Consider the following 13,285-nt stretch of genomic DNA (forward strand, 5'->3'; position numbering starts at 1 on the left):
GACCTGATAAGGATATTATATCTTCAGCCTGTGCAACAACTCTGATTCTGTTTAATGTTTCTGTTTCAGACTATGGACAATATCGGTGTCAATTGGAGTTGCCTAAGTTACCTTATACAGACTCTCTTTCCATTCGTCTTATGCCTCCACGAACTCTAATACGGAGGCGGAGAGCTGTTATTATCTCAGAAACTAGAGACCTCGGAGATAATTTATGGAAAGAAAATTCCTATATCAAGGACGTTCGGATTGCGGCTAAGGGTTTAAATGTAACTAATTGTTGGCTTTGTATGCATGTACCTGGGTCTGGGAAAGGTGGAGTTTTGCTACATGGTGTTCCTTTGAATGAGCGAACCAGTACTAATTTAAATACTTATAATAACTTTAGTCACTGGATTCATTGGGGCCCAGACCCCGAAAAGTGGAATCAAACATTGTTTACAACAAAGGTAACTTTCACTACCAAAGCCTCGGTTTGTTATTACCGCCCCCCTGTAGGGACTCAATCTATTTTGTTGGGAAATACTACGCTCTGCAAGAAGGTGATTTCTTTGGAAGGAGGATGTATGAGATGTGTAAAAAGCATTACTAGTAAGAACAACTGCATAAATCAGATATCTTCTACGTTATCCCGGACTTTGAACGGTCCCTATGACTGTTGTATAAATCAAACAGTCACTAAGAGGCCTGACATTGGTAACGGGGCATATGTTCTCTGTAGTTGGATGTGGTTAATGTGGAGTTGGGAAAGTGAGGCATCCGACAATACCTATCATAAGCATTTAAAATATTTTCCCCTTCCGGACGGGTTATGGTTGCTATGTGGGGACGCTGCCTATCAACAGTGGCCAAAGAATTGGTCTGGAGTATGTACTATAGGTTGTGTAATTCCTGTCATCTATAAATTGGAGGGTTTACCGATTGGGATGCGTATTCGTAATCGCCGAGAAGTTGATTCTGGCCTGACTTTGGGTGGTAATTTGTGGACTCAGATTTCTAGGGCAGCAATCCCACCTTTGGGAATAGCTATGAACTATAGAGATATTCATATTTTAAATAATTTTACTGTTGCTATGTTTAATGATACTGTTAAGAGCATTAAGATGTTAAATGAAGAAGTGTCTGAAATTCGCCAAGTTACTTTACAAAATCGTTATGCTTTAGACATAATGTTAGCTGCCAAAGGAGGAGTTTGTGCCTTAATTCATTCACATTGTTGTGTTTTTATACATAATTATGAGCCTAACATTACAAGAACTGTTCATGATATGGAAGACCGCATTGCTGAACACGAAGCAGGAAAAGATGGCTTCAATAAGTCACTTTGGACTTTGCTATGGGATTGGCTTCCTGACAGCTCATGGTTACGTTTATTGCTTCAATTAGTTGTAATAATTGTTATTATACTTATTATGTTATGCTGCTGTATTCAATGTATTCCTAATCTATTTCAAATGTGTACCTCAGCCTTTCAACGTATGGGACCAGGTCGCGAGGGAACTGTGTATTATGCCACTAAAACACCCCCCATCTTTGAATAAATAAAAAAGGAGGGAATGTGGTAATATATTTTATTAATCATTTTCTGTAAGTCCTTTGTACAGCCATTTCGCATAGATCTAGGGATTTGCAGACACTCCTGGTGGGGGCAGGATTGCCTTTGTTATGAGTGTTTCATCCTGTTTGATCTGCGGGCTTAGAAGGACCAGGAAAATAGGTGAAGGTTCAAGGTACACAGCAGAGACGTTCCCATGGGACCTTCCGTGCCTGTATGTTCTCATGGGACTTTCCACAGCTGCATGTTCTCATTCTGTTGAGGTCATTGTTTTTGATTCTGTACTTTCGATTTCTTTCTTAAATAAATACTGCTACCTGAGTTCGCTTGGGGCTGGCATTTGCTCAGACGTTTCCCTGCATCTCATTTCAAGTGCCAGACCACCACAGAAATCGGCTATTGAAAGGCAAATTGACAATCAATTCACCCGGAACGAATTGCTTTTGAAGTTAGCAGTAGAACAAGCTAACACAGATTGCAGAAAGATTTTAAATCCACTTGTAGCAAGTGGAGAGCAAGAAATCGCAGATTTGATTAATGCATGTAGGAAGGTTGGGAGTCAGTCTTTTAACATGGAGACTTTGGCTCTGGCTCTGCAAGCAGGAAATGCTAAAAAGGGAAATTATTTCAATTGTGGGAAGCCTGGACATTTTAAAGCGCAATGTCGGGCTCCTGGAGGGGGTCAAAGTCAGCAAAAAAAGAGATTAATGGGACAGGGTGTTCGACCTAAATCAGTGTGTCCGAAATGTAAGAAAGGATACCATTGGGCATATCAGATGCTCCTACAGTTTTTACTGATGGAGGGAAAGTTTTTGGTGCTTGTGTTTGGAAAGATAAATCTGGAATTTGGCATACAAAAGTGACATCAGAGCAGAAGTCTGCCCAGCAGGCAGAACTTGCTGCTGTAGTTTTGGACTTTCAAAATTTTAAAAATCAGGATTTTAGTCTAATAGTGGATTCTTTGTATGTATATAATTTGTTACCCTTTGTAGCAGGTTCCTATTTGTCTCCTGGAATATCACCCAATATTTTAAGATTGCTTTTGTTGTTGCAAGGATGTTTGGAGCAGCGTGTGAATGTGTGTTTTGTTGCCCACATTCGTAGTCATAGTAACTTGCCTGGAATTTTATCACAAGGCAATGCCAAAGCTGACAGTGCTGTAACTTCAGTTCTCACTGTCCAGCCATGGGACAGCCATAGTTATTTTCATCAAAACGCTAAAGCGTTGGCATACCAATTCAAGCTTACTACTGCAGAAGCTGCTGCCATAATTCAACAATGTCCAACTTGTTCAAAGCAGGGCACGGCTATCCCTATGGGAGTCAACCCCAGGGGGTTGAAACCTTCAATGATTTGGCAAATGGATGTTACTCAATATCCGTCATTTGCACCCTGGAAGTATATACATGTGACTGTGGATACTTACTCAGGATTGCTAATGGCTACCCCTCAAAGGGGTGAGGCGGTTAAACATGTCATCAATCATTGCATTAAGACATTTTCAGTTGCTGGTACGCCTCAAACTTTAAAAACAGATAATGGTGCGGCTTATCGGAGCACAGTCTTTGATCAGTTTTGCAAACAGTGGTCCGTGGAACATAAATTTGGGATTCCATACAATTCTACAGGACAGGCTATTGTAGAGCGTCATAATGGCACGCTCAAGAACATGTTAGCTAAATTAAACAAAAAAGGAGGGAAGCTCCTGGGGCTTCCGGCAATTCAAGATCATTTAAAACTAGCTTTATATACTTTAAATTTTTTAAATTTGTCTGGTAACCCCCCTGCGAGTGCGGCCAGTGTGGTGGTCTGGCACTTGAAATGAGACGCAGGGAAACGTCTGAGCAAATGCCAGCCCCGAGCCAACTCAGGTAGCAGTATTTATTTAAGAAAGAAATCAAAAGTACAGAATCAAAAACAAATGACCTCAACAGAATGAGAATATGCAGCTGTGGAAAGTCCCATGAGAACATACAGGCACGAAAAATCCCATGGGAAAGTCTCTGCTGTGTACCATGAACTTTCACCTATATTCCTGGTCCCTCTAAGCTCGCAGATCAAAACAGGACGAAACACCCATAGCAAAGGCACTACTGCCCCCACCAGGAGCGTTTGCATATCCCTAGATCTATGCGAAATGGCTGTACAAAGGATTTACAGAAAATGATTAATAAAATATATTACCACAGCCAGCAGGCATTTTTCTTCTCCTTCCACAGATGCGGTGAGGCCTCGGGTGTTGGTGCGGTTCCTTCCGGATCCGGCATGGGTTCCTGCTGAGCTGATTACGTGGGGACGTGGTTATGCAGCAGTAGAACATCTTGGTCAAATTCGTTGGGTTCCTGGTCGGTGCGTTCGGCCTGATCATTCGCAGGCAACAGTGAAGGAAGTTTCGGAGGAGCACGATGGCGTACCTGTGGTTCCAGATTCACCTGTGGTTCCTGATTCTCTTGATGCCGGCAGTCCAGGCGCGGCGCGCTGTGAAGGCTGGGAAAAGATGACTGCTTATCTGAGGTTACCGACTTGTATGCAGCAGGTTCCTCTGGGAACCGGACTAAATTGATCTGCAAACAGCGGCATCCTTTGATTTTTCCAGCATATTGGTCCTGGCATAAAGATCAAGACATTCTTTACTCGGGACCTGACAAGGATATTATATCTTCAGCTTGTGCAACAACTTTGATCCTGTTTCATGTTTCTGTTTCAGACTATGGACAATATCGGTGTCAATTGGAGTTGCCTAAGTTACCTTTTACAGACTCTCTTTCCATTCGTCTTATGCCTCACGGACTCTAATACGGAGGCGAAGAGCTGTTATTTCCACCTCTGGGAATAGCTATGAACTATGAAGATATTCATATTTTAAATAATTTTACTGTTGCTATGTTTAATGATACTATTAGAAGCATTAAGATGTTGAATGAAGAAGTGTCTGAAATTCGCCAAGTTACTTTACAAAATCGTTATGCTTTAGACATAATGTTAGCTACTAAAGGAGGAGTTTGTGCCTTAATTCATTCACATTGTTGTGTTTTTATACATAATTATGAGCCTAATATTACAAGAACTGTTCATGATATGGAAGACCGCATAGCTGAACACGAAGCAGGAAAAGATGGCTTCAATAAGTCACTTTGGACTTTGCTATGGGATTGGCTTCCTGACAGCTCATGGTTACGTTTATTGCTTCAATCAGTTGTAGTAATTGTTGCTATACTTATTATGTTATGTTGCTGTATTCAATGTATTCCTAATCTATTTCAAATGTGTACCTCAGCCTTTCAACGTATGGGACCAGGTCGCGAGGGAACTGTGTATTATGCCACTAAAACACCCCCCATCTTTGAATAAATAAAAAAGGAGGGAATGTGGTAATATATTTTATTAATCATTTTCTGTAAGTCCTTTGTACAGCCATTTCGCATAGATCTAGGGATGCGTAGGCATTCCTGGTGGGGGCAGTAGTGCCTTTGCTATGAGTGTTTCATCCTGTTTGATCTGCGGGCTTAGAAGGACCAGGAAAATAGGTGAAGGTTCAAGGTACACAGCAGAGACGTTCCCATGGGACTTTCCGTGCCTGTATGTTCTCATGGGACTTTCCGCAGCTGCATGTTCTCATCCTGTTGAGGTCATTGTTTTCAATTCTGTACTTTCGATTTCTTTCTTAAATAAATACTGCTACCTGAGTTCGCTCGGGGCTGGCATTTGCTCAGACGTTTCCCTGCGTCTCATTTCAAGTGCCAGACCGCCACAGATAGATAGATAGATAGATAGATAGAAAGAAAGAAAGAGAAAGGTAGAGGAAAGAAAGATGGAAAGAAGGGAAGGAAGGAAGGTAGAAGAAAGTTAGAAAGAAGGAAGGAAAGAAAGAAAGATGGAAAGAAAGGAAGGTAGAACATAGATAGATAGATAGAAAGAGAAAGGAAGTAATAAGAAGGAAAAAGGAAGGTAGAAGAAAGTTAGAAAGAAACAAAAAAGAAAAAAGAAAGAAAAAGGAAGTTAGAAGAAGGAAAAAGGAAGGTAGGTAGGTGGGTAGGTAGGTAGGTAGGTAGGTAGGTAGGTAGATAGATAGATAGATAGATAGATAGATAGATGGAAAGAAAGAAAGAAAGAAAGAGAAAGGTAGAGGAAAGAAAGATGGAAAGAAGGGAAGGAAGGAAGGTAGAAAGAAAGAAGGAAAGAAAGAAAAAGAAAAAAAAGAAAGGAAGGTAGAAGAAAGATAGAGAGAGAGAGATGGAAAGATAGAAAAAGAAAGAAAGAAAGAGGAAGGTAGAAGAAGGAAAAAGGAAGGTAGAAGATTGATAGATAGATAGATAGAAAGAAAGAAAGAAAGAAAGAAAGAAAGGAGAATAAATTTCCGCCCGATCGGCTCCTTCCCCCCCGTCCCGCTCCCCACAAAACCCCTCCCCCAAAGCCCCCTCTCACCGGAGTCTCTCTCGGCCCAAAGACGGAGCGACAAGCTTCTCGGGGCTGCGATGTCCGGAAACTCCCGGCGGGAAACGCCCCCGCCCCGCCCGCTTCCCTCCCTCCAGTTCGCGCAGGCGCAGAGAGGCCAGTCTGTAAGTGCGGCTGGTGGAGCTTTCGCCGTCCCCCGCCCACGCCGCTTCCAGTTGGCGCAGGCGCTGAGAGGCCAGGCTGGAAGTGTGGCTGGCGGAGTAGTAGCGTTGTGTTTTACTCCTGGGAGTAGCTGGGAAAGGGGACCAAGCCGGACGGGTTTGCGCCCTCTGGCCATCCAGCAAACCCGGAGCTTTGTTCGTTTGGAAGCCGTCACGGGAGGGGAAGACGGTGTTTAGCACGGCAGCGGGGGTTGGACTAGATGACCTCTGAGGTCCCCTTGCGACTCCTTGTCTCCTTCCTTCTCTTCTTTTTCTGATCTTGGCCTCCCTTGGCTCACTTTCCTCCGAAGGAAACCCAGAGCAGGGAGCGGGATGACAGAAGGACGGAAGAGTTGGAAGGGGTCCCTCGGAGGTCCTCTAGTCCAACCCCCTGCTCCAGCAGGAGACCCCTACAGCATCGCCCTGTTGGAAGAGACGGAGTTGGAAGGGGGGCCTCGGAGGTCCTCTAGTCGGACAATTCCCCCCCCGTCTCACAAGCCTCTTTTGGGTCGGGATTCTGACCCACCTCGTGTTTGGGGAGGGGTCTCCCCGGAAGTGGGAGGGAGAGAGAGGGTGGGAGGGAGGGAGAGAAAGGGGGAAAGAGAGAAAGAGAGAAAGAAAGAGTGCAATGGAGAGAAAGAGAAAGTGTGTGAGGGAGAGAAAGAGAGAGAAAGAGTGTGAGGGAGAGAAAGGGGGAGAGAGAGAATGAGGGAGGAGAGAAAGAGTGAGGGAGAGAAAGGGAGAGAAAGGGAGTGAGAAAGAGTGAAGGGAGAGAGAAAGAGGAAGGAAGAGAGAGAGAGAGAGAAAGACAGAGAGAAAGAGGAAGAGAGTGTGAGGGGAGAGAGAAAGACAGAGAGAAAGAATGGGAGAGAAAGAGAGGAAGGGGGTGAGAAAGAGTGTGAGGGAGAAAGAGAAAGGGAGAGAAAGGGGAAGAGAGAAAGAGTGTAAGGGAGAGAACGAGTGAGGGAGAGAAAGGGGGATAGGGAGAAAGAGTGTAAGGGAGAGAAAGGGAGAGAGAGAGAATGAGGGAGGAGAGAAAGAGTGAGGGAGAGAAAGGGAGAGAAAGGGAGTGAGAAAGAGTGAAGGAGAGAGAAAGAGGAAGGAAGAGAGAGAGAGAGAAAGACAGAGAAAGACAGAGAGAGAGAAAGAGGAAGAGAGTGTGAGAGAGAGAGAGAGAAAGACAGAGAGAAAGAATGGGAGAGAAAGAGAGGAAGGGGTGAGAAAGAGTGTGAGGAGAAAGAGAGAAAGGGAGAGAAAGGGGAGAGGGAGAAAGAGTGTAAGGGAGAGAAAGAAAGAGTGAGGGAGAGAAAGAGAAAGTGTGAGGGAGAGAAACAGTAAGAGAGAGAAAGGGAGTGAGAAAGAGTGTGAGGGAGAGGGAGAGAGAAAGACTGAGGGGGAGAGAGAAAGAATGGGAGAGAAAGAGAGGAAGGGGAGAGAAAGAGTGTGGGGAGAGAGGGAAAGAGAGAGGAGAGAAAGGGAGTGAGAAAGAGTGTGAGGGAGAGAGAGAGAGAGAAAGAGTGAGGGAGGAAAGGGAGAGGGAGAGAAAGAGAGAAAGACTGAGGGAGAGAGAAACAGAGAGAAAGAGAGAGAAAGGGAGTGAGAAAGAGAGTGTGAGGGGAGGGAGAGAGGAAGAGGAAGAGAAAGAGAAAGTAGCCAAATGGGGGGAGGAGCTGGGACGCTGGGAGTCTCCTCCCCCTCCCCCTTTGGGCGCTCCCAACTTCAGTTCTGCGTGGCGATCCGGCCGGGAGAGACGGAGGAAGAGACGGAGGAGCGACTGGCGGAGCTCTGGTGAGCCCTCAAGAGAAGCAGCGGGGTCGCGGAGAGTCCTCCCCTCCCATCCCGGAAGGAGAAACTCAGGTTGCTCTCTCTCTCTCTCCCTCCCTCCGAAGTGCCCCCTCCCTCGCGCAGGCAAAGGGGGGAGGAGGAGGGTGGGGGGTGGAGGCTCCTCTAACGGGACTGCCCAGCCCTCCCCCTCCCCAAATTCCCTCCCTCCCTTCCCATGGGGGGCGTGGAGGGGTGGGAGGAAGAAGAAGAAGGGGGAGGGGCTGCAAGGTTTCTCCAAATTGGGAGGGAGGAGGGGCTTCACTTCCGCCCCAACGATCCCCTCCCCCATTGTCCGGACAAAAGCCCCCCATTCCTGGCCTCAAGAGGGGGAGGAGAGCGAAGTTTGGGCATTGGGGGTGGGGTGGGTGGGGGAGGGCAGAGGAGGGGGTTGGGCTAGCTGACCTCCAGGAACCCTTTGAAACTCTGTGATGCTCTGATTCTGCCAGGGGTCTAAAGGACAGCTTCAGCGGTGGGAAGGGGAGGGGCTGGGCAGGGGGAGTTGGGCTAGATGACCTCCAGGGTCCCTTTGGACTGGGGGGTCTGTAGAATGGGCTGGGAAGGAGGAGACTTCCTCCTTTGGGGTTGTTCGCTTTGCCCTCCCTTTTTCTTTCCTTCCTCCCTTCCTTCCTCCCTCCTCCTCCCTCCTTCCTTCCTCCTTTCCTTTCCTTCTTCCTCCTTTCCTTTCCTCCTTTCTTTCCTCTCTTTCCTTTCCTTCTTTCCTCCTTTTCTTTCCTTCTTTCCTCCTTTCCTTTCCTTTCCTCCTTTCCTCCTTTCCTTTCCTTCTTTCCTCCTTTCTTTCCTTCTTTCCTCCTTTCCTTTCCCCCTTTCCTTTCCTTCTTTCCTTTCCTTTCCTTTCCTTTCCTTCTCTTCCCATGCCATCTCCTTTCCTTTCTCCTTTCCTTTCCTCTTTTCTTTCCTTCTTCCTCCTTTCCTTTCCTTCTTGTGGTGGTCTGGCACTTGAAATGAGACGCAGGGAACCGTCTGAGCAAATGCCAGCCCTGAGAGAACCCAGGTACCAGCTTTTATTGAGAAAGCAAATGCAAGTACAAAATCAAAACAATGACCTCAACAGGATGTTACCTCAACAGGGTGATAATATACTGTGGAAAGTCCCGTGAGAATATCCAGGCACGAAAGGTCCCATGGGAATGGCTCGGCTGGGTACTATGACCTTTCACCGATATACCTGGTCCGTCTAAGCTTTGCAGATCAAAACAGGACCAAACACCCATCATAAAGGCAATACTGCCCCCATGAGGAGTGTTTATAAATCCCCAGATCTTATGCAAAACTGTACGAAGGACTTACAGAATATGATGAATAAGACATATTACCACATTCCCTCCTTTTTTATTTATTCAAAGATAGGGGGTGTTTTAGTGGCATAGTACACAGTTCCCTCGCGACTTGGTCTCGTACGCTGAAAAGCTGAGGTACACATTTGAAATAGATTAGGAATACATTGAATACAGCAACATAACATAATAAGTATAATAACAATTATTAAAACTAATTGAAGCAATAAACGTAACCATGAGCTGTCAGGAAGCCAATCCCATAGCAAAGCCCAAAGTGACTTATTGAAGCCATCTTTTCCTGCTTCGTGTTCAGCTATGCGGTCTTCCATATCATGAACAGTTCTTGTAATGTTAGGCTCATAATTATGTATAAAAACACAACAATGTGAATGAATTAAGGCACAAACTCCTCCTTTAGCAGCTAACATTATGTCTAAAGCATAACGATTTTGTAAAGTAACTTGGCGAATTTCAGACACTTCTTCATTTAACATCTTAATATTCTTAACAGTATAGCAACAGTAAAATTATTTAAAATATGAATATCTCTATAGTTCATAGCTATTCCCAAAGGTGGGAAAGAGAGTCTGTATAAGGTAACATAGGCAACTCCAATTGACACCGATATTGGGTGCAAATGATGGATACTGAGTAACATCCATTTGCCAAATCATTGAAGGTTTCAACCCCCTGGGGTTGACTCCCATAGGAATAGCTGTGCCCTGCTTTGAACAAGTTGGACATTGTTGAATTATGGCAGCAGCTTCTGCAGCAGTAAGCTTAAATTGATGTGCCAACGCTTTAGCATTTTGATGAAAATAACTATGGTTGTCCCATGGCTGAACAGTGAGAACTGAAGTTACAACACTGTCAGCTTTGGCATTGCCTTGTGATAAAATTCCAGGCAAATTACTATGACTACGAATATGGGCAACAAAACACACATTCACACGCTGCTCCAAACATCCTTGCAACAACAAAAGCAAACGTAGAATATTGGGTGATATTCCAGGAGACAAATAAGAACCTGCTACAAAGGGTAACAAATTATATACATACAAAGAATCCACTATTAGATTAAAATCCTGATTTTGAAAATTTTGAAAAGCCAAAACTACAGCAGCAAGTTCTGCCTGCTGGGCAGACTTCTGCTCTGATGTCACTTTTGTATGCCAAATTCCAGATTTATCTTTCCAAACACAAGCACCAAAAAAAAAAAAATTTTTCCTCCATCAGTAAAGACTGTAGGAGCATCTGATATAGGCTGAGTACTGATTTAGGTCACACCCTGTCCCATTGATCTCTCATTCTGCTGACTTTGACCCCCTCCAGGAGCCCGACATTGCGCTTTAAAATGTCCAGGCTTCCCACAATTGAAACAAGTTCCTTTATTATTTCCTGCCTGCAGAGCCAGAGCTAAAGTCTCCATGTTAAAAGTCTGACTCCCCACCTTTCTACATGCGTTAATTAAATCGGCGATTTCTCGCTCTCCACTGTAATAAGTGGATTCAGGATCTTTTGCAATCTGCATTAGCCTGTTCTACTGCTAACTTCAAAAGCAATTCATTCCGGCGAATTGATTGTCAATTTGCCTTTCAATAGCCACTTTCAATCTACTAATGAAATTTTCATAGGGTTCATTGTTCCCTTGTTTGATGTTAGTAAAGGTCTTCTTGCCACCTTCAGCCAGGGAGAGCCCGTATGGCTTGGAAAATTAACTGTGGGAGAAGAAACGAACCCCTCCTCAGGCATTCCATCTCTCTGTTGTTCTACTGTTGTAAAATTACCAGCTCCATAAAGCTGATCTGCGGTAACATTTGCTGTTCCCTCTGAACTGCCAGCTGTCTCCATTTCTGATCTAACACCAAAAATTGAGCTGGAGTTAAAATCATATTCAATAGAGCTTTCCAGTCAGCTGGAATCATTTTATTTCCATAACCAACTGCTTCTAACAATGCCTGAGCAAATGGCGATCTAACACCATACTCTTTGCTGCTTGCTTAACTTCCTTTAAAATCTTGAGAGGTAAAGGCTTCCACACGCGCTGCGGATTTAAAGCAACGTCCACGCCAATTTCTACTGGATTAAGTTGAATCTCCACTCCAAATTCCACCAAATCATCTCCCTGATAATTCCCCTCTATTAGTTGCTTCTTGAATAGCTGCAGTAACTGCATCTACTTGAACTCTTAAAGGCGAACTCTTATCTTCTGACAAAGTATTTTCAGTGCCTGACAGTCCTCTGGATTTATCTGGAGGTGCTGTCGGCGGCAATAAACGTACACGCATGGTAAGGCGGCAAACCTTCTTCGGGGGTGCTAGGAGCGGTTGTTCATGAGTAGCTAACACATCCATAACCACCCTCCAGGTTAACAAAATTGAAGAAGGGCACGAGGTTCCTCGCAAAAAATTTCCCTATCTTTTTCCAGGACTCTACTTTAATACTACCTCCCTCTGGATATGACTGAATATGTTTCCAAACATACTGTAATAAGTCCTCAATTTCTTTCTTTCCTACGATATGTCCTCTACTATGAACTCCAAACTTAAACCTATTCCCAGTGATTTCTCTCAATTCCCTAATGTGCCCTTTCTGAGCCTTCGAGAAATCTCCCCATACTCACGAAAAGAATCTATCTCCGTCCAGCGAAGAAGATGAGGGCCCAGTCGACGTCCATGCGACGATGAGTATAGGATGCAGGAAACGTATAGCCTTTCAAAGCTATCACATCGGAACGTATAGCTCTTCCAAACTATCACGTCGGGGTCACCACTTGTGGTGGTCTGGCACTTGAAATGAGACGCAGGGAACCGTCTGAGCAAATGCCAGCCCTGAGAGAACCCAGGTACCAGCTTTTATTGAGAAAGCAAATGCAAGTACAAAATCAAAACAATGACCTCAACAGGATGTTACCTCAACAGGGTGATAATATACTGTGGAAAGTCCCGTGAGAATATCCAGGCACGAAAGGTCCCATGGGAATGGCTCGGCTGGGTACTATGACCTTTCACCGATATACCTGGTCCGTCTAAGCTTTGCAGATCAAAACAGGACCAAACACCCATCATAAAGGCAATACTGCCCCCATGAGGAGTGTTTGTAAATCCCCAGATCTTATGCAAAACTGTACGAAGGACTTACAGAATATGATGAATAAGATATATTACCACACCTTCTTTCCTCCTTTCCTTGCCCCTTTTCTTTCCTTCTTTCCTTTCCTTTCCTTCTTCCCTCCTTTCCTTTCCTTCATTCTTCCTTTCCCTTCCTCCTTTCCTTTCCTCCTTTTCTTTCCTTCTTTCCTCCTTTCCTTTCCCCCTTTTCTTTCCTTCTTTCCTTTCCTTTCCTTCTTCCCTCCTTTCCTTTCCTTCTTTCCCCCTTTCCTTTCCTTTCCTTTCCTTTCCTTTCCTTTCCTTTCCTTCTTTCCTCCTTTCCTTTCCTTTCCTTTCCTTTCCTTTCCTCCTTTCCTTTCCTTTCCTTTCCTTTCCTTTCCTTCTTTCCCCCTTTCTTTCCTTTCCTTTCCTTTCCTTTCCTTTCCTTCTTTCCCCCTTTCCTTTCCTTTCCTTTCCTTTCCCTTTTCTTTCCTTCTTTCCCCCTTTCTTTCCTTTCCTTCTTTCCCCTTTCCTTTCCTTTCCTTTCCTTTCCTTTCCTTTCCTTTCCTTTCCTTTCCTTTCCTTTCCTTTCCTTTCCTTCTTTCCTCCTCTCCGTGCAAGCAGGAGACTCTATGGTGGTGGTGGTGGGAACCGCCACCTGGACGGCTGAAGGGGGGGGGAAGGATGCTGTGCTAGGAAGAGACTCTATGGTGTGTGTGGGGGAGAAACCAGCCTTCTGGACGGCAGAAGACAAACAAAAAGGACGCCGCGCTAGGAGGAGACTCTATGGTGGAGGACCTGGACTTCCGGTCAGCTTCAGAATGGATTGGGGGCGGAGGGGGCAGGGGGGGGCTTCCGGTTATGACCTGTGTGGCTCTTGGGGTATCTAAGATGGCCGACCATTCCAGACAAAATGGCTGCCCT

The 13,285-nt window shown here is 45.0% G+C and overlaps 4 protein-coding genes and 1 pseudogene across 8 annotated transcripts in view; 2 read left to right on the forward strand and 3 right to left on the reverse strand.

Moving 5' to 3' along the window:
• LOC113454141 (GTPase IMAP family member 8-like) overlaps positions 1 to 13,285 on the reverse strand; it is a 169,970-nt gene that overhangs the window by 63,253 nt on the left and 93,432 nt on the right.
• LOC113454669 (NAD(P)(+)--arginine ADP-ribosyltransferase 2-like) overlaps positions 1 to 13,285 on the reverse strand; it is a 282,768-nt gene that overhangs the window by 51,152 nt on the left and 218,331 nt on the right. The gene's annotated exons all lie outside the window — the stretch shown is intronic.
• LOC148123724 (GTPase IMAP family member 5-like) overlaps positions 1 to 13,285 on the forward strand; it is a 373,254-nt pseudogene that overhangs the window by 50,497 nt on the left and 309,472 nt on the right. The window lies entirely within an intron of this gene.
• The window catches only part of LOC148123726 (GTPase IMAP family member 9-like), a 317,013-nt gene that overhangs the window by 38,995 nt on the left and 264,733 nt on the right, over positions 1 to 13,285 (reverse strand). The window lies entirely within an intron of this gene.
• LOC113455043 (GTPase IMAP family member 5-like) overlaps positions 1 to 13,285 on the forward strand; it is a 63,472-nt gene that overhangs the window by 12,337 nt on the left and 37,850 nt on the right. The window contains exon 1 of one of the 2 annotated variants that reach the window (XM_087918955.1): positions 7,854 to 7,938. The exons of the other annotated variant lie outside the window; for it this stretch is intronic. The gene's annotated coding sequence lies outside the window, so the exon portion shown is untranslated. Of the gene's footprint in view, positions 1 to 7,853; positions 7,939 to 13,285 lie in introns of those variants that run through there. 2 annotated transcript variants of the gene reach the window in all.

This window comes from Pseudonaja textilis, unplaced genomic scaffold, assembly GCF_049901715.1.
Source record: "Pseudonaja textilis isolate UNSWEBS1 unplaced genomic scaffold, rPseTex1.2 PTEXSCF22, whole genome shotgun sequence".
In the NCBI taxonomy this organism is placed as follows: Eukaryota; Metazoa; Chordata; class Lepidosauria; order Squamata; family Elapidae; genus Pseudonaja; species Pseudonaja textilis.